At 49.3% G+C, this 23,258-nt stretch overlaps 1 long non-coding RNA gene across 4 annotated transcripts; it reads right to left on the reverse strand.

Annotated features, from left to right (window-relative positions):
* Positions 1 to 2,713: 2,713 nt before the first annotated feature.
* LOC137865485 (uncharacterized) lies at positions 2,714 to 8,258 on the reverse strand. Of its 4 annotated transcripts, XR_011101923.1 has the most exons (5): positions 7,993 to 8,258; positions 7,699 to 7,895; positions 7,475 to 7,658; positions 4,401 to 4,626; positions 2,714 to 4,132 (listed from the first exon to the last, which is right to left on the reverse strand). It is a non-coding gene; the product is annotated as an uncharacterized lncRNA (long non-coding RNA). The 4 variants fall into 4 exon arrangements; XR_011101921.1 differs by lacking the exon at positions 2,714 to 4,132 and having other exon boundaries at positions 4,186 to 4,626; positions 7,993 to 8,255; XR_011101924.1 differs by lacking the exons at positions 2,714 to 4,132; positions 4,401 to 4,626 and adding an exon at positions 4,742 to 7,396 and having other exon boundaries at positions 7,993 to 8,255.
* Between the last annotated feature and the right edge of the window lie 15,000 nt (positions 8,259 to 23,258).

A 23,258-nucleotide genomic window follows, 5' to 3' on the forward strand; every position in this document is an offset into this window, starting at 1 on the left:
CGGGGAAGGTGCCCCTGGAGAGGGGTTGGTGTGGCTGCTCGCAGTGACGGTGAAGTTCAGCAGCCACCAAGCCCTCCCTCACCTCCTGCAGCCCAGAGCAGTGGGAACCGCGGCCTCCCTCCTGCCCTTTTCTCCCAGGAAGGACCCCCCCAACTCAGAGCTGCTCTACTCCTGGTAGTGCTCCTGTCCTTGGGTCTTCCAAGGCTGCAGCACACTTCCAAGACTCCCTGTCCCCCCGTCTCCTTCCCCAGATGTCCCTCAGGGGTCACTCGGCTTCTTGCCCCATCCCTGCCTCCCCCCAGCTGCCTCCTCCAAGGGCCTCCAGCTTGACCCCCCCCGCAGCAAGACCCCAGATCTGGAGAGCTGCTCAGGATCATCCACGCCTCTGGGAAAGGCACGGGCATCCTGGCAGCAGTTAGCACCACGCTCAGCTTTGTTTGACTGACGGGTAAATGAGATGTTTAGTGATTTCTCTGCGGTCTGGTTTACAGCGGAGAAATGGCTCTATCTGAGCTGCTCTGCTTCATTAGTAGTTTAGAGAAGAGGGGAGGGAAAGAGAAAGCTGCCTCGAAGTTGGAAATTAAATTCTTTTGTGTCCAATCCCCCCTGGAAAATTAAAATAAAATAAAAATAAAATAAAATAAAATAAAATAAAATAAAATAAAATAAAATAAAATAAAATAAAATAAAATAAAATAAAATAAAATAAAATAAAATAAAATAAAATAAAATAAAATAAAATAAAATAATAAAAAGAGCAGCAGCATTTTGGCAGATCCCTCTCCCTCCTGGCTCAGGAGGGATGCTCACAGCAGGACAGCAGAGGGGCCACCAGGAAACCTTGGGCCACTGCCCAAGTCTGCCAGAGCCCCTGCCAAAGCTACTGAGCAGCAGCCCTCTGCGCATGGATGGTTGTTGTCTGGAGCATGGGAAGGGAGAGCAAAGGCACCCTGCTGTGCTGCAGGCGGGGTTGGATGGACCCTGCTAAGCCGTGATTCACAAACCCACGCCTGTCTGTGATCGCTGGACCTCAGCAGGGCACCGAATCCCCACTCCCCTGGGATTCATTGAGAGGAAGAAAATAAAGTTCCTGTTCCTAGGGATTGCAGAAAAATGTCTGCATTTCAGGTCATTTGGCATTTCATGTCCCTTATTAACCCTTTTCCATTTTTCATTTCCCTTTCACTCATTTCTCTTTTGAGTTGGACCCGATTTTGAAGCAAAAAAAAATGCCTTTGAGCATTTTAAAGTGAGGTTTTTACCTTTGAGGTTTTCAAAGGCAGCTTTTCTATATTGCTCTTTCAAAGTATTTTATGGCAGTTTTCTTTTAATTCTTTTTAATCATACAAAACCCAGTCACCAAACACGACCTGGGGTTGTGCTACACCCCCAGAAGCACCACTTGGGGGCAAAAACCCTCTTCGCTGAGAGCACATCACCCAGCTTGCGTTTTATGGCCAACCCAGCATCAGCACGGCTGAGGCCAGAGCCACACGCAGTGAGCCCAGAGCTCTGCAGTGGCTGCTGTGAGTGCTCCTGCAATTAGTGCAATTAGTCCTCTTTCACCAGCAGAGTGACAACCCCCCAGGCAGCAGTGGGGTGCTCTGCAAATCTGGCCCTCTTGGAATTGCAAAATGGTTGAGGATGGGAGGCGCTTCTGGAGAACCTCTGGTCCCACCGCCCTGCTCATGCAGGGACACCTGGAGCAGGTTGCCCAGGACCACAACCACGTTTTCTGAAACTCCAGCCCTGAAACACACAGCCCCAGGAAGTTTTAGTTACCCACGTCTTTGGCTTTCTGACTCTGAAGAAGATCTCAAGGATTCAGATGCTGCCATTCTCGGAGACCAGCACCATCTGGCCCCTGTCCTTACTTACTTTAGATTAAAGACTAGAAAGCTTTTATGAAGTCAAAAGAAAAAAAAAAAAAGGAGCGATATGTCATCTGGATTTCCTACTGTTTGCTGGTAATTAAGTTTGTCACAGTCTTGACAGAGCTGGGAACAGTGGAGGGAATCAGAAAGAAAAGACGGAGGCAGAGAAAATATAACAAGAATCTCTCCAAAGCTGTTTCCTTCTGATTCTGTTACCAAAGAAAATGATTAAAAGAAATAATGATATTTCCATGGTGTCTGCTCCCCAGTTCCACTACAGATACAAATTAAGCTTAACAATTAGTCTTTTTTTTTTTTTTAAGCTCAGGTAATGTCATTCCAATATTTACTGGGCTGCACGCCAAGTCCTGGGTTTCATATCAGTTCAAATCTAGACTCTCTCTCTTCATCCCTCTTTGTTGTTTTCTCTTGATTTATTTCCTTTCTTTTACTTGGAGAGCCAAAAATCCAGCCAGTTCAGTGGCACAGCACTTCAGGAGTGGGGCTGAAGGGCATCTCAGCAGCAGGATCTGCCCGTCTGTATCTCCCTGCAGGAAGAAGTGGTCCTTAGAGTTAATTTTCATCTTTCACTCCGCTGGGATAAAACCAAAATTGCTTGAAAGCCCCAGAATGCTGCCAGGGCATTATCTGTGCTTCAGTACTGCCACAGCCCACCCTGCCAAATCTCCCTCCTACACCAAGCCGATGGAGATGGAGGTGGCTGCAGTTTGCTCTTGTCCACAGCTGGGTTTCTTGCCCCTCTGGGATCAGACAGAGTGAGCTGGGATGCAGGCAGAGAGGCAGGTTCAGCACTGGAAAGGCAAATTTCCATGAAAATAAAAAAAAAAAAAAAGTGTTGCATTGTAAAAGTACTGAAAATACTTGGAAAGTGGAGAACATGAGTGTGGGGAAGTCACTGAAAAGAATTACCATGAGCAATTCTGTCTCTGACCCCACCTCTGCTCTGTCAGTGCCCAGCTATGGAGCTCCTGCTGGTCTCTGCACATCCATGAAGCCCCTGACAAGCAGGAATTCCTCCTGGTTTCCTTTAGTTTCCTGGGCTGAATGAAAATTATTTGCTCCTTCTGGGAAAACACAGCCCCTACCTAAACAACCACAGCACTACAGGGCGCCACGTGAAAGCTGCTCTGACATAAATCTTGTGCTTCCCCACCTCCCTCCAAACTGGGGAGGCTGCGCAGAGCTCTCGCAGTGGACTTTGCAGAGGGCCATGAGGATAGATTTATTTCAGAATATTTCCACTTGTCATCACAATTAATCACCAGAACCCAAGGAAAAGGAGCGCAGTTTATGAAAACGGAAAATGAAAAAAGCAGGGAATGTGACTGCAGGAACCTGACAAACAGGACAGCAAGACAGGGAGACGGCTTAGAATAATCCATTTTCATGCCAACTCTGGTAAAAAGAAAAGAGAAAGACTGAGCAGCATCCTTCCCCATGACAACCTCCAGAGTATAATTGTGGCCCTCATCTGAAACCATGCAGCAGTTCCTCAGAACATTTCCAAAAGACAAGGCACCGTATTTTTTAAGCTCTGTCTCAAGCACGATACTCCAGAGAGTCCCTCTGCTGTGAAAAATAAATGCTCCTCCACAAAGAACTAAATCCACATTTCTCAAAAAACAGCCTCAGATCTGGACATGAACTTCCGAAAACACAGAACAATGTTGGCTAAAGTTTTGCACTAAGGACACTGGCAAAACAGACTCTGTTGTGTCCCCCCCCCTTGCTCCTCCCCATTTCCTTGAGAGGACTCCCAGCCCCTCCACCATCTGCCATGAGAAGCAGGAGGCTCCTCTGGATGCCTGCAATGTTGGCATCATGAATGCAGAAGATAAGGAGGGAGTCTGTTTTCTAACTCAGAGACATGGACTCCAAAATGAGACACCCAGTAACAGCTGCACCCATGGAGCATTTACAAATAACAGCCTGGAGGAGGAGGATGCCCACGTCCAGCAGCTGGGCAAGGAAAGGAGGCAGAAGCAAGCTCAGGTTTCCCCCGAAGCACCCTAACCTCTGAGTTACCTGGGCAGAGGGCAGTGAGGGGGAAGGGGAAGAGGAGGGCTCCTGCCTGGCAGCCTTCTGCTCCTCACCTTTGGCTCTGTGTAGTGACAGACGCTTGCAGAACAGATGGTTGAGTCAAATGGGAAATTGGTCAGTGTTTCACTGTGGTGAGAAGAAATGTATTTTTTGTTGATCCAAACCAATTCATTTTTTTTCGCATCTTGGCAGCTGAGCTGCAAAGAAAACACACACACACAGATTTCAGCGCTGCTTTAGTTTTGACAGGCATTTGAAGAAGGCTACGAGGGTTCTGGCCTGTGCCCCCCTGCAGGGTGGAAGCAGGTGGACATGGAGGGTCCCACCACGGGCAGCCCAGGTGTCCTGGAGCCCCGTGGCTCTCACCCTAATGCCTTCCAGAGACCTCCATGCTGCAGGCCCACCTGGAAGCAGACCATCGGTTTCTCCCCAAAACTTCAGTCTCCCCTCATGGGCTCCACTCACTGAGCGCATGCATGGCCAGACCCTAAACACCTTGAAGTGATCTGTAGGTGTTAATTCAAGAACCGTGAAAGCACGTCAGCTTGTGGGAGCAGGTTTGCTTGGAAAGATGGAGTGAGCTGTTAAAGTCCTTGTCCTCACAAGGTCTTCTTCATCAGTGACCAACCCGGATGAGTCTTCACACACAGCATCGCTGCTTCCCATTACACACCACAGCAAGCCAGAGCCCCTGCAGAGGGAAACAGCACCGTCACAGCCATGAAGAGCAATTCCTTACTTCTGCCCCACAGCCAGGCACTCCAAGTTTATTAGCAGGAGCAGGAAGGGCACATAATTAAACATGATTAAGGTACGCTACAGACAGGATATCCAGTGTTGGTGTGTCCTTAGCAGGCTGTTCTAGTGGGTGGCAGGGGACACATGTGGGCATGCAGAACAGGAAGAACCATGAAAAATGAGCCAACAACACCGAGCAGGTTGACAATGTCCACCCAAATTACCTCGCTGACCAGGAACCTGCCAGGCTTCTGGACTAGCAGGAACTATGGGAGTGAACAGCAAGTTTTTGTCACAAGTTCTGTTAGCAATTCACAGTCCAAAACACACGCTTAGGGTTCATGAGACTAATTACATGAATAGTTCATTGTCTCTGTCCAAGATACAATGTTCTCTGAATACACTGCTGTCTGTGAGGCTCCCACGGGGCACACGTCTCAGAGGCTGTTGTCTTAAGTGGACATGGAAAAATCCTCTTCGGTATTGCCCAGCGAGGAAGCCCTCAGCTGGAATCAGCAAAGGGAGGAAGCTCCTTTCTCCAAAAGCTGAAATTCCACTTTTGCTTAATAATTAAACCCCCAGACAACAGCTTTTATGTGTGAGCTGAACCACTAAATTACAAGGTGGATCTACAGCCTTTTTACACTGAGTGGAGTTTGCTCATGTGGAAATCTCCTGGTGCATCATCCTGTGGACGCATTAATGATGTAAAAAAGGTGAGCAGGTTTTATGGTATTGATTAAAAATGTCCCTCTTCCAAACTACAAAAGAATGTATGTCTTGTGTTTGTGTTTTTTTTATCCCCTTGGCACAAATTCCCCGTTGTTTGAGTTGTGCATCAGTGCTGATGTACATGGCTTTTTTCAGACGCACTATGTTGAAAGTGGAATGACTTCACAGGAGCCTTGAGTGAAGTGTGCGGGGCTGGGAGCAGGGTCCAGAAAAGCCCCCAGGACCCCTCTGTCTGTCTTCTCCAGGGCCTTGACCTGGGCCTCAGCCACTGGGCATGCATTGGCCAAGGATGTGCAATGGCACTGCCCTGCCAACTGCACCCAAGCTCCCCTACAGACCCTTCTGCTATAGGAAGTTAAAGCAAAGGGCCTGAAACGTTGGATTCTCTCTTGTTCAACAGTAATTCAAACACCAGTAGTTGAACAACACAGCCAAAATCTGGTCTCTCAGATTGTCTCAGGAAACCCAGCAGCTTTTGATAAAACATCTTTCCCATTGCTTGTGCAGCCCAGCAGAAGGCTGCCCACAAGCGGCTCCTCCTGGATCCCAATCAGAGAACTCATTGTTAGATTTAAATTATTTAAAAGATATGAGCCAAACCTTCCTAGCTGTTCACACACCAAATCCTAAGTATCTTTTGTTGTTGAAAAAAAAATACAGTAAGACTAATGAAACTGTAATGTATGTATTAATTAATGTACATATTTTCTCAGTAAATTTTGCAAAGCTATAAATGGCCGAATAAATAATGAATGCTATGGAATAATTTATATGAGCTCTGTTTCTTACTTTGCATGTTCTAATTACTGCTATGAACATACTCCAATGAATTATTGAAAAATCACAGAATAAATAATATTTAAATTAATTTGTCACCCATAAGTACACGAAAAGACAAGTTCAAATATATATTTAATTCTATGAGCACTTTGCATTGTAATACTTGCCCAATAAATGGAAGCAGGAGAGGGAACATTCCTCCTGACCAACTTTATTAGGGGCTCCAGCTCTGGGTTTCGTTTTTGGCTTCCACTGCTTAAATTCAGCATCTAAATGCTTTTCACTATTGGACCTTTGGAGGGAGAGCAGATTCTGTCATGAAGCAGTATGGATGAAACCAACACCAGTCTTACAGCAATGTAAGCAGCACCTCACACTTGCAGAGCGTGTTGCAGCTGGGAATTTCATGGTCACTTGCAGATAATCAGTCAAGCTTCAGAATTTGCCTGTGGGGCTGCATATCGTCATCCCCCTTTTACACACCAAATGAAAGGATGGGAATGTTGTGAGCCTCTGAATGCAATTGTTGCACGACGTGAACAATTTTAGCAGCTGCGACCAGAGGTCAGAAGCAACTGAGGGAAACGCACGGTAATTAATGATGCTGGTTGTTAGCATGCTTGATTGCTTGTTTCTCATATGTATGCAGAGTAACCATGTGCATCTTGTCAAAAACTGTGCTCTAGAGGGAGGATTTCTAAGAGGTACTGCTGTGGTCTTCTGAAGAACTGCCTAGGGTGATCTGCCCAGCAAGCTATTCACAAGCAGTTGCAACCATTTGGTAGCAGCGTGTGCCCAGAGACCTACCTCACGAGGCACTGGGAGCATTCCTGAGCAGATGGATGCATCCACTCCCCCCATCCAGCAGGCACACTCCAGCCAAAACTGTGCTGCTTACCTATTAGTTATCCACTTACTCCGTAGCATGATGAGCGATCCATCAAACCCACTGCCTTCCCCTCGCTCAGCACACCCATGGTTAACAAGATTGATGAACTGCAGTTCGTCCCCAACGCTGGATTAATCACCAAGAGGATTCATCCTAGGCCGTGACGTTCACGGTGACTTTGGCTTGATCATGAGTCAGCCAGAAGATGCAATGAAGGGTCGCTTCACCATGGGCAGAACCAGCCACAACTCCTCCTGCTTCGAGCAGAGCATCCACGCTGGGCATGGGCTGTGTCCAGGTGGCCACCGGCAAGAGCACAGCTCTCAAGAGCATGGATTTCATATCTGATTAGTGTTTAACTCAGACCCTCAGCTTGGAAAACCTAAATTCAAGTCCTTACCTTGTGCTCTGTGCAACCTCAGCACACTGCAGGGTCAGGAATGGCACTTGCCAAAAAAAACAGGGTATCTGGAGCAGCCTCTGATGAGGGGCTCCTCCTGGTCCTCCTTCTGCCTGCTCAGGGTCAGCCCAGCCAGCCACAGGAATGAGGACCCCGAGGGCAAATACGAGGTGAACAAAACAGGCTGAGGAGAAAAAAAAAAAAAAAAAGAGGGAGAGAATTACCTTTTTTCCCCTTCTTATTCTTAAATTATGCTGGGGATTTGTTTTCAAGTTTTTCCAATATTTATCAAGCATTTTCATTTGAAGGATTTAACAGCTCAGAATTTTGATCCTTTTTGATTTTCCTTCACCTTTCTTCATTTATTTCTCACTCTCCTGTCATATTCCAGGCATTTATCATTTCTTCCACAAAATGGTACCTTATTTTTTAAATAAAAAAAAAAAGTGTTTCTATGGAAGGTGTTAATGAATCTCAAGCCTCTTTAACCACCTCTACAAATGGCACATACTAAGTACCTGATAGAAGAGTAGCAGAGTGGAGAACTCCATCTGACACAGACACAAAAAATATCCTCAGGACTTCTCAGTTCGCAGATAAAGCTGTGAAAACAAGTTGCAATTTTCAAATACACTGAAGGCAAAATTCACCCAGAAAAAGGTGTGTGGGGGTGGTAGAAATAAATGCAAGGATGACTACAAGAAAGTGAGCCCAGGGAGAAGAGTTTTGTTCAAGCCCAGATTGAAAATAAAGTCAAATAAGAGAGGGCACCACTCTTGGAGGGCTTTCCTCCTGCACCTGGGCTAATCAAGTGACTGATTATTTGCTGAATATTTAACTATCACATCCAATATGAACTTTGCTTTATAAATGATAAATCAAGCAGCTTTTTTTTAAAACTATACCTTGTCATAGTCTCTCCTCTAGCACTTTCATGGGCAGGAATAATTATTTAGTGCACACTGCATGTATAATGAATTTTCAGGCATACTTGTTTGATCTATAGCCTTGGAAATAAAAATCCCATTAGTCTAACAAGCTCACCAATTATTTCCTGAGATCATTGAGCCCATTTCAGTGAAGAAAGTTAAATAAAAATGAAAGTGAATGGAGAGCAGTGCAATATGTTGTTTTACAGAGTAAAACATTTTAAAATAGCATTTCACTTCGTGTTTGGGGGCTAGAAAGAGCAGAGAAGTTATGTCTGCGTTGGATAGGTGCGTGTAGCTTGCCTGCAGCTGCCTGGTGGAGGCTGAGTTAACGCTGGGGAAGAAACATTTGTCCAAATTCAGATATTACCACTCAGATGTCCCTGTCCAAGCTAGTTACCTGGACTCCTCTTGGAAGGTTTTATTTTGAAATATATGCACTTCTGAGTGACAAGCATTCACAACCATCTCAGATAAGAAATCTGAAAACAGGCTTTTTCTCAGATTTAGAAACCCAGTGAGACAAAATGCAGAAGAGACATAAAACCGGATGATGCCAATTTCCACTCGGTGTCCAAGCTCACCGAGTATCCCTGGGCTTCTAGAGGCTATGGAGGCATCCCCCAGGAGCCAGCCAGCTATCTTTAGATTCCAATCTGCAAATTACATCAGCTGCCCTCTGTGGGTGGCTGCTTCTTCCTGTTGCCTTGGCCAAACATCCAAAAAAATCAGTTCTGATGAGATGCATCGACTTCAGAGGGCTGCCAGTGGGGAGCCGAGTCCACCACTCCTTCCCACGACACTCAGGACGATCAGGGTGAGCAGGGAGCACCAGGCTCCATCTGCACATAAGGAGCCGTGCACAGCTCGATTAATTCTTGTTTGCTCTTCGGGGCTGTCGGGAGCAGCTTTTTAGGTGATTACAGAGGGGCAGAGGGGACTGCAGCAGCAGCAAAGGAAGAGAGCGATTAGATAAAATGCTTTAACAAACACACACAGCATCGGCATTTCTGACTTTCAAGCACTTTCACACCCAAGAGGGTGGCCTTTTACTGCTGCAACATCCACGGAAAAACAAAACCAGAAGAAACAGGCCCTGAAAACAGAAAGATTCTGCCCTAGCAGATGATCAGTAGCAACGGGGGCCTTAGAAGGGATTATTAAATTGAGCTGGTGGGATCACCGTAGCTCTGATAGATTATGATCTTCCACGTGGAGTGAGGAGAAGTGCTCTGAGAGCTCCTTGCACAGCTCCCCACTGGCACCAGAGCCATCACCACCCTCACCTCCTGGGTGTGGGCCCAGCCCCAGGGAGGAGCAGGGCTGCAGGGAGCTGGTCCCCACCGCCGCTCCCCCCTGCTCCCCTCTGCTTGCTCCCCACCGCACCCTGTGCTCTGCCACCATCCTGCAGGCACCCTTCTGCTCGCTCCTCGCCCTGTGCCTCCAAGCAGGTCGCTGCTGGTTTTCTCTCCTTCTTGGCAGCCGAGTCTTCTCTGGGAGCCTGGGAGAGGCCGTCTGCCTTCCCACAGCCCTGGCATGCGGTGCCCAGAAGGAACAGAAATGGGAAGGCGCAAAGCAAGGTCAGTGCAAACAGGCTCTTCAGAGGCTGATGCAGCCCCTGCTCTCATTTTATCATTTTTCTCCCCCATTAACTGACCCTTCTGGTGAATTGATACAGATGACCATGGAGCTACATGCTCAGCCAGATCAGGTTATTTCTATTAAAGCTCAAAAAAAGAGCATTTGTTCCCTCTTCATCTCTAGAAGATGCGCAGATGAAGGTAGGACATGGGGGAAGAAAAAACAACAGGGAATGGTAAGAGAAAAGGCAAAACACGATAATGAAGCCATGAAAACCAAGCCTTAGTTTGTCACATTTGGTGTTGTCCAGATAACTCTGGAAATACTTCGCTCACTGAATCTTTCAAAACATATCTAGCAGTGCCTAAGCTCTGTAGTCCTGTCCAAACAGGACCACGAGCCACTCTGGGGTAACTTCTAAGGTTTTTCAAGTACTCATATGCAGCACATTAATTAAGGGTTTGAACAGATGGGCATGTATGGATCACATCTGAGCTCGTTCAGGAAGGAGTGCCCTCCACTCCTCCCAGGAGCTGCTAATTACCACCCATCAGCAGGAGACCATGGCTCCAGCACTGAAACATGCTGCACCGTGTGGGAAGGCTCCCAGTGCAGCTTAACACAGGCAAGCTGTTTAAGTTGCCCCACCTTTCCCAAAATGTGTGCATTTGCACCTTGCACTTAGCCATCTGTTTTTCTCCAGAGTGATGCCCAGGTACCCACAGGAGGATAAAATCCACGGCAAAGCTGTCACCACACTCCTGCACGGGAGCAGGCTCAGCCCCTGTGCAAGCAAGCCCTGGCACTGGCCACTGCCCAACCACTCCTCCCCAGGCCTGCTCTAGCTCCTGCTGCTCAGTACGTGTCAGGCTCATGCCCCTTGCTCCACATCTATGACCTCTACGTAGAACAGCAAATGGAAAAGTTGGTTGCAAGGATCTTTCCTTGCTGTTACTAGAGGGAGGAGAAGCAAGAATCAAAAAACAGTTTCCCCAAGCACATCAGAAAAGCCAGCCTGAGGAATCCTGAGAAACAGGCAAGCTTCCCAGTTGAGGTTTGGGACACCCTTGTTGCCCATGATTGCTCCCAGAACCCATTGATCTTTGAAAAGGAGACTGAAGTAGGCTTCATTTTGAGCAAAAACTCCCAGCCTCTACAGCACTGCCCCTTCAAACATCAGCTCTTGGATTGGATGAGGGCTCCTGCACACCCAGGAGAGCAGCAGGTGCCTCAGGTGCCAAGTCAAAGGCAAATAGAAAGCAAGAGGAAAACACCCCCTCCAGCACTCCCCTGGAGACCACAGCCCCTCTGTTTTCCCTTCCCATCCCATGCAGGTGCACAAGACAAACGATTCCTGCTGAAATACATTTCTGAGCTCAAAAGGGCTCATGAAGATGGATGCATCCCCTGGACCAGAGAGCTGGCAGGAAGGTGGAAAAAGGAAAAATTTAAATGATTCCACAAATCAAACTCCAAGATGTTGTTTAGGCATGAAGGTCCCCTGCTCACTGCCATATTTGCTTGCCTCAGCTCATGCACAGATTTCAGCAGCTGAGTGTGCACACACTGAGTGTGCACCCTGCCCGTGACACAACCACCAAACATGGGGGCACCCAGAAGGAATGGGAGCTGTAGGCTCACCTGCTCAGCACCAGGGAGCAGGTCCGTGTGTCCTCTCTGACCAGGTCCGGCTGAGCAGGACAGCTCAGGAGCAAAGCCAGCACCAGGCAAAGTTCTGGCCATCCTTCCAGCACTGTCCCCTCCGCTCCCTCCTGCAGCCTCATTTCCATGGGGCAGAGCACGGGGCGCATCCCCTGGGTGTGACGGCAGCAGCATCGCTTTGGGAAACTGCCCCTTGGCTCTGCAGCTTTTCCTTGGCTGTTCTCATGGAACCAGGTTAGACACAGCCTCAAGAAGTGCCAGTCATGGTCTCTGTTGGAGGTGGCTGGGCTGCGGGCTGGAGCCCAGCCCTGGGAGCACGAAGCGAGGTGTTCCCCCAGCCACCCGCCTCCCCGTGCCTGCGGAGAACGTGCTCGCTGGCACCGCTCTGTTACGGGTTTTTCTTCAGTTTCCATTTCTTCTCTCCAGCTGAATCCTGACACCGAGAGCTGTTTGATCACTCAGCTGAGTGCCACCTTGGATGCCATGAATGAAAATCAAAGCTTTTCTTGTGTTCCCAGGCTGTCTGCAAGCACGCTGTGTAGATCAGCCTGCTATTACGAGGGGTGCCTGGCACAGCACCCTCCAGTTAAGGTTACAAAAAAGCACCATTTTTACCTCTGCTTTTTGCATATTTTCCCAGCTATTCACTGTTTAAAGGAGAAACTTTCTACTTCTGCCTGTCTGCCTGAACTTTTTTTGAGAGTGAAAGGGTTTGAAGAACATTTTGTCTTGTCATTTTTTTGAGTTATGGGACAGCAATTGAAAAACACTTTTCCCAGCAGTTTAAAGAGAAAATAACCACAGATACATTTTTCAGAACTGGAATAAAGCAAAAAAAGCAGAAGTTTGAAACTTGAAACCGGTTCAGTCACCAGGCTATGGAACAACATAACGTTTGTAAATCAGGTGAACAAGAGAAAGGTCACTTCTGAGCAGGAGCAGCAGATATGTCCTGTGTCTGTCCATTCAGACAGCTTCCGTGTGGTTTTTCTTCATATCTCTTTGTAGGGAAGCCAAATGAAGTCCTTTCCCCCTCCCTCCTCTCGTATCTCTGGAAAGCCTTCCTGCATCCCTGCTTGTGTATTTTGAACAGGGTTCTGCTAGGAAACCACAAAGCCCCAAGCAAGTTGGTGTCAAACACCAAGCCTTCAGTCAGACAAGTCTTTCCTCTGTTAATCTCGGACTTGTTTTAAAAGATGTTGGAGCCAAAAGTGAAGCTACCAGTCTACCCCTGCAGAGTTTGCCACTCCTGACCCCTTCAGGCCTGATGCCCCAGCTTTGGTGGCCCCTTTCTCATGGAGTCCCACCAGCTCCAGGAGAGCTTAAATGAGCTTAAACTCTCCAGGAGAGTTTAAATGGGCTCATTTCCCACTCAAAAGCCACCTGAGCCAGCAGCATCCTGCTCTGGGAAGACACAACAGCAAGTACAAACCTCCCTTGCCAAGCTGTGGTGCCCCCTGGGCCAGCCTGCTGGCGTGGCTTCATCAGGGGCAAATACAGCAGGAAGGGGCAACGAGGTGGGAGATGGGAAGGGAGGACCTTGGCCCCAACCTCTGGGTTATGTAAGATGATGAAAAAGCTGACATAATAACCACTAATCCCCATCAGTATCGCTGCTTGGGGGGCACCTGGACTACATGAGATGAGGTCCGTGTTGGTGCAGTCTCCAGTATCAGCAAGAACTTTGTCACTGGTTTCAATAAAAGAGATTCAACCCTTAACCCACCTCTAATGTGTCTGTTTCTTATAGCCAGATGAATAATGAACAAATATAAATTACAAAGAATTTGTCTGATGATGGCAAGGAGAGAAAAAGATGAATAATTTATTTGATGGATATTATTCATCCATCTCTATAGCCAGCCAAGTAATGAAAACATTTGTTCACAAATCACTTTGTTGACGGTTGAAAAGTTTGTAAAATAAATTATTCATAACTATGATTTGACTCCCTAAAAGCCCAAAAAGGATGGCTGACCTTGAAGTGGAGGAAGGCGGATCAGTACGGCACCTGTTCTAGACCTGCCTTGTGCCTACCATCTCCGTGGTTACTTTGGACAGTGGGAAATGGGACCTTCACTTTTGCGGGACCTTCACAAGACAGCCCCAGAACTGGACAGTAATGTCTCGTATGGCCATGCTTAGAGGACGAGCCTGGGCCTGTAGCCCCAGAATGTCCCTCCAAGGACCAGGCACTTTGGCACTTCGCAGCACAGCCAGGACTCTCCAGATCTCCACCCCAGCATTAACACATCCCACACAGCCCAGGTAGTCTTCTGTCCTTGGACACCATCACTCCCTGCTGCTTTAGCCAGGCTTCCTGCTTATCCCAGCTAAAGGTCAGTAAAACATTGTGTGATGCTTTCTGATGAAGGCAAAAAGATGGCTCTTCCCACCAGCCCTGCTCCAGAGAAAGCTGGAATACCCATTCCTCCATAAATAACCTGTTAGAAAGGCCTGAAAATAACATTTTTTATTTTTATTTTTTTTCTGTCAGAGGACGTACAGCTGCCTTTTCAGATCTTTTCCACAGTTTATACGATTATCAGAGCTCCTTCCTCCATCCTGTCTTGCAACTTTCAGGTTGATGAAATAAGCCAAATGGCTCCGTATTCCCTCTCAATAACACGAACAATATTCAAGCAAGGTTATAGCTGCCACAGATGAAAATATGATATTTATGTCCCCCTGAATTCCAGTCACTACTTTATGACCCCAGCTCCTCCAAAGAGGGCCACAAATCTACACAAAATCCCCAAGTGCAGGGTTTTGCATTTGGATCCTCTAAGATACCTAAAATTACATGAAGATGGACTGCTCCCCGTTGACCATGCATATAGAAAGGCACAGAAACACACATTATTCCAACATGACTACTGAATAAATTGCCATCTGCTTTCGAGCAGCAGAAGAGGAAAAATTTCTATGGCCAAACCTCTGGAGCTGGTGAACCACAAAACTTGTCACGGTTCAATTCATCTCACAGAAATATCAAAACCACAGCCGCCTCTCTGAAATAGATGCAAACTATTCATCCCCCTTTGGTGAATGAGACCAGGTTGATACTCAGGGTAAGCCAGGTTGCTTATGAGATTTTCAAGTCCTTTTGGGGAACTACAATGAGAACAACTCTGGACATATGGCATTTGCAAGGTATTCTCTCTTCCCAGAAGAGATGGTTATTGCAGAGGATGTGAAAATGAAAATTAAAATAGAAGTTCACGCAGGCTGAACAGATGGCTACCATTTCTTTGCAACAAAGGCCCTGAAGTAGACCTACATTTGAAGGAAGAAAAGGGTGGAAGGGAATAGAGCAGTCTGGGATGACTTAGGACACAGGGATGGGCTTGACCTCATGGACCTTCAGGTCCTCTCCCCCGCTCAATAACCACCAAAAGCAGAAGTCTCTGCAGGTGAGACACTGCTCTGCATCCACACTGGGGCAGGATTTGCACCACAGGACCTCAGCCAAGCTCACAGCCCAGCCACAGGCAACCAGGCATTTCTCCAGCCTAAAAACCCTGCTGGCTTCTGCTCCCCAGCACCCACAGAGAGCCCAGACAGTGGGGGCATCGCCAGTGCCATCTCCACTCCAAGGAGCATCTTCCTCTTCCTCCTGCCTTGGCCAGGACATTGCCTCCAGAAAAGGGTTCCTCAGCTGACACAATCCCAGGAGAGATTTCCATAGTTCACAACTACGGGCACAAAACTATCAAAGTTTCACCCCCCAAAAAATAGAAGATAGTTGGGAATTTATGACACAGAGCCTTGCCTGGGAGCAGAGCCTGGGCTGAGATACAACAGAAGGCCACACAAGCACAGGGTGGGCTCAGCACGGTGCCACATGGGCTCAGACACATGGGCTAGAAGAACCAGCCAGAGCCTCGCTCATTTTCCCCAATTTTCCCCAATTTTTTTTGTTATAAACGAACTTGAAGGAAAAAAATATATATATATCTTTCCAGTGAGCATGCCTGTCTGAGCACCCAAGGACTTCAGAAAAGATGAAAAGCTCCACCAAAACCACTCACCTGATTTTTCATCACCGTCTCCTTAATTACTGGTCCAGTGCCTCCTGTTGGTTGCCATGAAACCCTCACAGATTCCTGCCAGGCCAGAAATACACAAATTTGAACTACCTGACCCCGTTAGCAAGGTGTTTCTCTGTTTTGTGCTGGTTTGTTTGTTTTTAAAGACAGCTCAGAGGCCAGATAGACCCAGATGAGTCAAATGTCCTCACACCCTCCACTGAGTTTTGCTAAAGTGAGAAAAAGGATCTGCCTTATGGCACCTGCCAAATGGTGTCCTCAGCTCAGGGCCGTTTCGGAGAGTTTCTTTTGCCGGGAGCCAGACGAGAGAGCAGGCATCAAACGAGGTCAGGCTAACGTGTCAGAGGGGCTTTGCTGGGACCAGCAGGGTGGGTGGCCACTGCTGTCCCCATGCAGGTCACTCCTGTCACCTCCTGGTGTCTGGGCACCTCCCTGATCTGGGCTGGAGGCAGCAGCAGTCCTGCAGCTCCATCTAGTGCGCTGTGCCTGGGCCATGGCCAGCACCTGGAGCTCGTCCCCATCCCCAAATTTCAGGCTCCTAGGGCCCTGGGATGCCTTGTGTGTGTCTCATGGCTCTCAAAATCGTCACCTTTCCAGCTATCACCCCTGCAGAGGACACCACACACCTGCCTCAGGTGCAATCTCCACCTCCCGGTACCAGGGCATCGCTGCCTGAAGCATGGCCCTGGGGCTCCAAAAGGACTCATAAGGTCTGGTGTCACATCTCCAAGGGCTTCCAGCACACTGGAGGTGCTGAGGACTCTGGAAGATCTGTTCCCCTTTAAAAAAACCCTTGCTGCAGTCAGCAGACAGGGAGCCTGCAATATGGGTGCAACAGGGCTGTGGGCTCCAGCTTGGGTTTTAACCACTAATGCAAAAAAAGTAAAAAAATAAAATTTAAAAAAAAAAAAAAAAGAAGAAAAAAGTAGGATGAGATGTTCCTCAGGGAAATGAATAAGAAAGATTTGGTATATGGAAGCACACTTTTACCCACCTCCAAACACATAATCAAGAATGGTTTGGGTGGGAAGGGACCTCAAAGCCCAACCAGAGCCACCCCCTGCCCCCAGCCCCCCAGCCTGGCCTTGGGCACCCCCAAGGATGGGGCACCCCCAGCTCCTGGGGCAGCCTGGGCAGGGCCTCACCGCCCTCAGAGGAAAGGATTTCCTCCTTCCATCCAACCCTCTGCTACTTTAACACCCTGGTTATTCGTCATTTGCCCTGGTGCCAGTCACTGCCCAGCTGTGGAGCTCTGGCTTGGGCTCTTCCAGATATAAATATTGATATATAAACCCTTAAATAAATTCATGAATGATTAGCAGAAATAATTGTTTCCAGTTTTTTTTCATCATGCATTATAGAAAGCTACAAAATGACTTACGTCTGTTAACGGATGAGGCCTTGGCGCTACACAAAGGTCACAGAGTGACTCGTGTCATGCTGCAGCGCCTTGGATCAATCTTTTATTAAGCATCTCCACGCTGCTTTTGGCTGCCGACTGCTCGCTGAGCACGTGCTCACACAGCTGGCTACTGCTCCTCTTTTAGCCTGGCCCAGAGCAGAGCAAGGGAAAGGGCCGGAGAGAAAAAGGTTGGAAACCTCCCATGCCCCCCACTTAGAGCAACTCCATGTTCAAAAATAAATCAAAGAGCAAACAAGCTTTGTCCCTGGGATAAAAGCCATGACTTTGCTGCGGGGCTGTGCTGGTCACAAGGCCCATCCCAGGGCATGGACACCCTTGGCTGAGCCCATCAGCCGCTGCTTTAACTCGGCACTGAGCCCCCGCTGCCTTACAACAGCTTCCTAAAACAACTGCACATGCTTTTATCCCAAGCATCTTCCGACTCGAATGCATCTGATTCATCTCCCTGCCATAAATGACCCCTTTATGATGGAGAGCGAGCTGTCGAAGCACAGCAGAATTGTTTTCTCCCTGCTATCATGATCAAGTTGCTTGGTATAAAATGCAGCTTAAAAGTGAATCCATAACATTCCTGGCAAGGCAAGGAAACTGCTATTACTGGGAGGAAAACGTAGGTAGTAACTCTGGGGGTTTTTTCTCCACTGAAACTGTAATTAATGTGGATCCTGTGTACTAAGTGCAGGGAGAAATACAGTCTTCACAGCAGTTAAAATGCATCTCATTAGCACTGAAACCACTGTATCGTCAAAATGCATTATGTTCAGCGAGGAAAAATTGTGTAATTGAATTCCCACCAAAGCACAGTTCATCTGCAGCAAATGGCATTGTGCTCGTCATGGAGCTCATCCTGGCTGCGGCTGGAAATGAGGATTAATTAGGAAACCTGTTCATTATAAGCATAGATGTGCTGTGGTCAGACTGGGGGCTGCATGCCCAAACCCCAGCAAGGCAGAGAGGGACCCAGGGACATCTCTTATCTGGGGAGAGCCGGAGGGGCTGTGGGGGGCTGGCTTGGCCACACCTGTAGGAGCTTATCCTGTGAGCTGGCTGCATTAGTCAATTTTTTTTTGTCAGTGCAGTAAATGCTGGCAAAAAACCACCAACAATTCACATGAAGGTGCCCCTTACCTGCATAAATCCTTCAGTAATAATTAATAAATGATTTACACAATTGCTCTTTCATTATTCTAGGCTGTATCGCTACAAGTGGCAGTGATTGTATAAATCATGTCGCGTGCAGCATCTAACAAGTGTGCCGCCAGAGGTACAAATGCACGAGGTAATAAATTCTCCAAAGCTGAACATGCCAGGCTCTTCACCTCACTAAGAATAACTCATTGATCTGCAGCATTTTAATGGGCAAATTATTATTAATTTAAATAAAAATAGATTAAAATCTTCCAAAGACAGGGCACTGCAGGGGAGACACTGGGAGCAGATGGGAGAGTAGCCGAGGGAGGAGCAGTGACGTGTGGGAGCCCAAGCACCTCTGCTTTCACCCCACAGTCCTTCAGCCTGCTCAGAAGAGCACAGAGCTGATCTAATCCCCTGCCTTGCCACAGCATCTTCAGTGAGCCCTGGTACTGAGAAAACCAGCCAGCAAACTACAACCCCCCTCTGGCCGTTGCTTTGGGCCATCCGTGCAGTTTTGGAGCTGCTGGGAGCAAACCATTGCCCTCACCCACTGCAAAGCCAGGAGCTGCTGTGGGGCCACGTTAAGCAGCCACTGGGGTGACTTTTGCTGGCTGGAGGTGCAAGGGGTGCTGAGCTCCAGTTCCCCAAACCCACAGGCACAGTCCCCTCCGACATGGCCGAGCACAAGCCATTACTTCTGTTCTTCAAAGCTCATTATTCAGCTCTAACGAGCAAATAGATTTAATTAAGGAAATTAAATATTTATTTGCATTTGAATTTTAAGTAGGCCTTAATGGGAAACCACTGCAGGGAGCCCTCCAGCAGCAGCCATGGGGCTGAGCAAGGAAGAGGAGGAGGAAAAGGAGGAGGAGGAGGAAGAAGTAGGCACAGCTGCCTGCCTGACCATGGCAGACGGGGACACAGCCACCCCTGTGATGGTGGCACCGACCTGTGGAGGCCCTGCCCGTGGCCTCACCCCCACTGGTCTTGACTTCAGTTAGACGTGGAGCGTGCTGAATGCCCCGAGGCTGCCCACCACTCCCAGACCAACCTGGCCAGAGGAGGAGAGGCACTTCCCAAGGCGAGGAAAAGGTCCCAGGGTGCTGGTCACCAGCGCAGCACTGACGTTTGTGGGTGCTCCTGCATCTCTTGTGATGCTCCTCCAGCTGCTGCCTGAAGGCAGTTTGCTCATTAAGCCCTTACCACCCCCATGCCCTCACATTCCAGCTGCTGTCAGGATTTCCCAGCACACCAGTGCCAAGCAGCACCCCCCGCCCCAGCTGGGGAAGCCTCCTGCTAATTGGAAGTGGGAAAAACAACCAGAAACAGGTGTTGGAACAAGGCTGCCCTGCTGCTGAGGTGCCACCAACGACCAGGCAGCTCAGCTGAACAACAAGGACAAGGCGAGGTGGCTTTGGGGCAAAAAGAGAACGTTTCTCATCTCATCTCATCTCCTCTCATCTCATCTCCTCTCCTCTCCTCTAATCTCATCTCCTCGCAGCAGAGGCAGCCTGGAAGGCAGCGCAATGCAAGGCGATGGTTTAATGCGTCTGGATAATGGTCTTGCTGAAAACACCCGCTAATTAGTTAAGTGGTACCCAGTGTTATTAATTCGGCAGCTCTGCCATCAGCAATTTATTTGTAATAATAGTATTCCCTCTGTAACAGCATTAATCAAAATGGATTTATTAAGAAATTAAGAGGGAAGGGACATTACCTCCCTCGGGAGCACCGTTTGGCACTGGCTTTCCTCACAGCGCAGATTTCTGTTGTTTCAATTCTTTGTGTTACATCCAACATTTCCTCCCGACATTCACACCAGGCGGAAGGGCACCACCGAGTCCTGTTCTCCAAAAAAAACCCCTTTCTCCCCCAGACAGAGCTCCGGCTGCACCGCAGGTGCCTGAGCGGGGCAGGTGCGAGGCGCTCAGCCTGCCTTTCCCTTCCTCCTCACGTTTGCCACGTTTTGGTTCCAATTCGTTAAGTATGAGTTGCAGCCTGAGTAATTACATTTGTCTTAATTAGCGTGTACTGCCACACAGCGCCGCACTGAGAGGCTTTTCTTCCGTGACTGGCACCTCGCCGGGGATGCAGCCCCGCACCTCCAGCGCGCGGCCCCCCGCTGCTGCCAACCGGCTGCTTAAACAGGTAAATGCCTCCTGCACCTGTGCCCAGAACGAGGTTATGAAGTTAGGGCCAAGCAAGGATGTCGGTTTTACTATTTTAACCTGGTTTTTTGGAGCCTCCTCCATAGCAGAAGCTGTTCTGCTCCACCCAGGTGTGACAGGAGAGAGACCTGGAGGGGATGCAGGTGGGGGGGTGAGAGTCCTGAAAGCTTTCAGGGCGATGGTTTCAAATGAGACCATGAAGTCCTGGTTTGCAGCTGCCGATGAAGACGGAGCTTCAGGGTGATTTTCAAGAAACTCTCCCCATGCTGAGAAGCCACCACCGGCTGTGGAGGGACTGGAGAGGAGGTGAGGGGGTGTGGGGGGGTAATCAAAGGAGCAGAGATCAGGAGGATCACTGGGGATGCCCAACATCTTACCAAGCAGCACAATGGGACTTTAAAAAGAATAAATTATATTATTATGGTTAAATTATACTATAGATGCTCTCCTGAGAACCCACCTGAAGCACAGGAAGGGGTGGGCCTGTCAGAGCAGGGCCGGAGGAGGCTGTGAGGATGCTCTGAGGGCTGGGGCTTAAACTGAAAGAAGGCAAGTTTGGGTTAGATGGAAGGAGGAAATTCTTCATTCCCAGGGCGGCGAGGCCCTGCCCAGGCTGCCCCAGGAGCTGGGGGTGCCCCATCCCTGGGGGTGCCCGAGGCCAGGCTGGGGGGGGCTGGGGGCAGCCTGGGCTGGGGGCAGGGGGTGGCCCTGGGTGGGCTTTGAGGTCCCTTCCCACCCAAACCCGTGGGCTCTGGGCTCTGAGGCCTCTCCCCACGCCTCTGGACAGGGTGCAGGGAAGGCAGCGACGTGGTTCACACTGAGCTTGCTTTCAGTCCCAGAGCTGCTTATTGCGTTTCAGATTTCCCAGGCAGCCAGCTCTGGGGCTGAGCACGGGACCGCTGCTGTTAAAAATGAGCTGCCAGGCGCTGCCAACAAGTCAGTGACTTTATGAAGTCGTTAACCAGTCGATTGAGATCAGCTTTCTCTTCCCCTGCCACCCTGCTGCCATCCATCCCGTCCATCCATCACTCCCGGCTCAGCACATCCATCTCGGTGCCCCCGTGCCGGTCCCTCGGGTGCCTGCGGCAGCGTTCGGGTTGGGTGAAGACGCTGCGGAGGCTGTGGATGAGAAATCCTCCTGCCTCGCTGCATAAAAAGCACACTTTTTGATGGAGATGGGTGCTTTAACCCCCGTGTTGCTGACAAACGGAAAGCACGACTGGGGGCTTTCCCACTCAAGTGCTGGGATTTTACCTCCAGGACGCAGGCCCTGGCCCAGCTCTACCCATCGGGTTGCAGGGCAATGTCCCTAAAGGGACTAAAGGGGACACCCAGGGTGTCCCTCTGGGGGACATCGGGGTTGTCCGGGGGTCTGCAAGCTGCCGCCCATCCCCTCCGTGTTTAACTCGGTGTTTTTCTCTCTTGGCTGCCGCGCAGGGCACGGAGATGGCACCAAGCACACTGCAGACAAAATGAAGTTCTCTGCAATGGCACCAGCGGGATTATGAGAGCTTTGTCAATATTTGCCCAGGATGGAGGTGAAACTGAACCGAGTGAGGCTAAGAAACAATGTCAGATATTGGATTGTAAAGTGCAGTTGATAGCCCACAGTGGCAGCTATTGAGGTATTACCAGCTGCTAAGCTGAAAAGCCTTTTTCTTTTTTTTTTTTTTTCTTTTTTTCCCTTTTCCTCCCTTCCTTTGTATTTTAACTTCAGGTAAATTGATCGCGAATTACACATTGTACAGCCACGGAGCTGGCTGGTACAGAAAACTGGCAACCTATAATAGGCTCAGCAGGGCGAGCTAATCCGCACGCTGCTTCCATGCTAATGAAGGGAAAAGCAGCAGCCGGGGCCGCTGGGGCTCGACCCTGCCCGCTCTGCCCTCCCAGCCCAACGGGAAGGAGGCAGAGGAGCCACAGAAGCAGCACGTGAGAATCCCAGGCCTGAATTTAAATATTGCCATCCTCAAATTGAGCTTGGCTGGTGGAAAACTTGCTTAAAGCTCTGCCACGGTTGTTCTGCACAGCCTGAAACCACGACTTTAGTGGTGTTCATTTTCTGTGCTCGTGGGATAGGGCTCACCGTGGTGCTCCATCAGGGCTGGGTGGCTGTGCCATGACACGGACGAAATTTCCATTCAGATATCCACAAAAAAATAAAACAAAGGTGCATCCTTCCACTGAGCTGCCCAGGGGCTGAACTGCGACCTGGCTGGATCCTGGCATCAGCATCTGTCCGTGCATCCATCCGTCCATCCGTCCGCCCGTCCCCAACCCCTCACCCTGCCCACGAGGGGGGCAGGAGCCAGCCCCGCATCCCCGCAGGCTGTCCCTGCCGACCTGGGACCCCTCCGCTCCCCGTGCCAGGAGAACAACCCCGGGGGACCTCAGAGAACTCGAGGCCATCACCACACCGGGTTCCCGGCCACCAGCTGGGTGCCACGCCCCGTTTCTGTGCAGAATTGTGACAATTATCCCAAACATTGTTGTAAACAATTAGCGAAAAAAATAATGCGGAAGCCAGATTTAATTATCGCATCAAACCCAGCGTTCGTTAAAAGGCAGTGACAGATGGCTCCGCCACCCTGACCACCCCTCAGACACCTCCTGGGGCTGCAGGACACGTGTCCCAGTGTCCCATCGCAGGGCTTTAGCGCCTGCTCTGTGCCTGCAGGCAGCAGACAAAGGGTGAAAAAATCCCAGCAGGGTGACACGGGACACCCGCCGAGCTCCGATGTCCTGCCCGGTGTCACCCAGGCTCGTTAGGGTTGGGCACAGCACTCCAAGAAATGGCCCACGCCACGGCCATGGCCCCATAAGCAGCAGTAACATGCC

Source organism: Anas acuta, chromosome 16, assembly GCF_963932015.1.
Source record: "Anas acuta chromosome 16, bAnaAcu1.1, whole genome shotgun sequence".
In the NCBI taxonomy this organism is placed as follows: domain Eukaryota; kingdom Metazoa; phylum Chordata; class Aves; order Anseriformes; family Anatidae; genus Anas; species Anas acuta.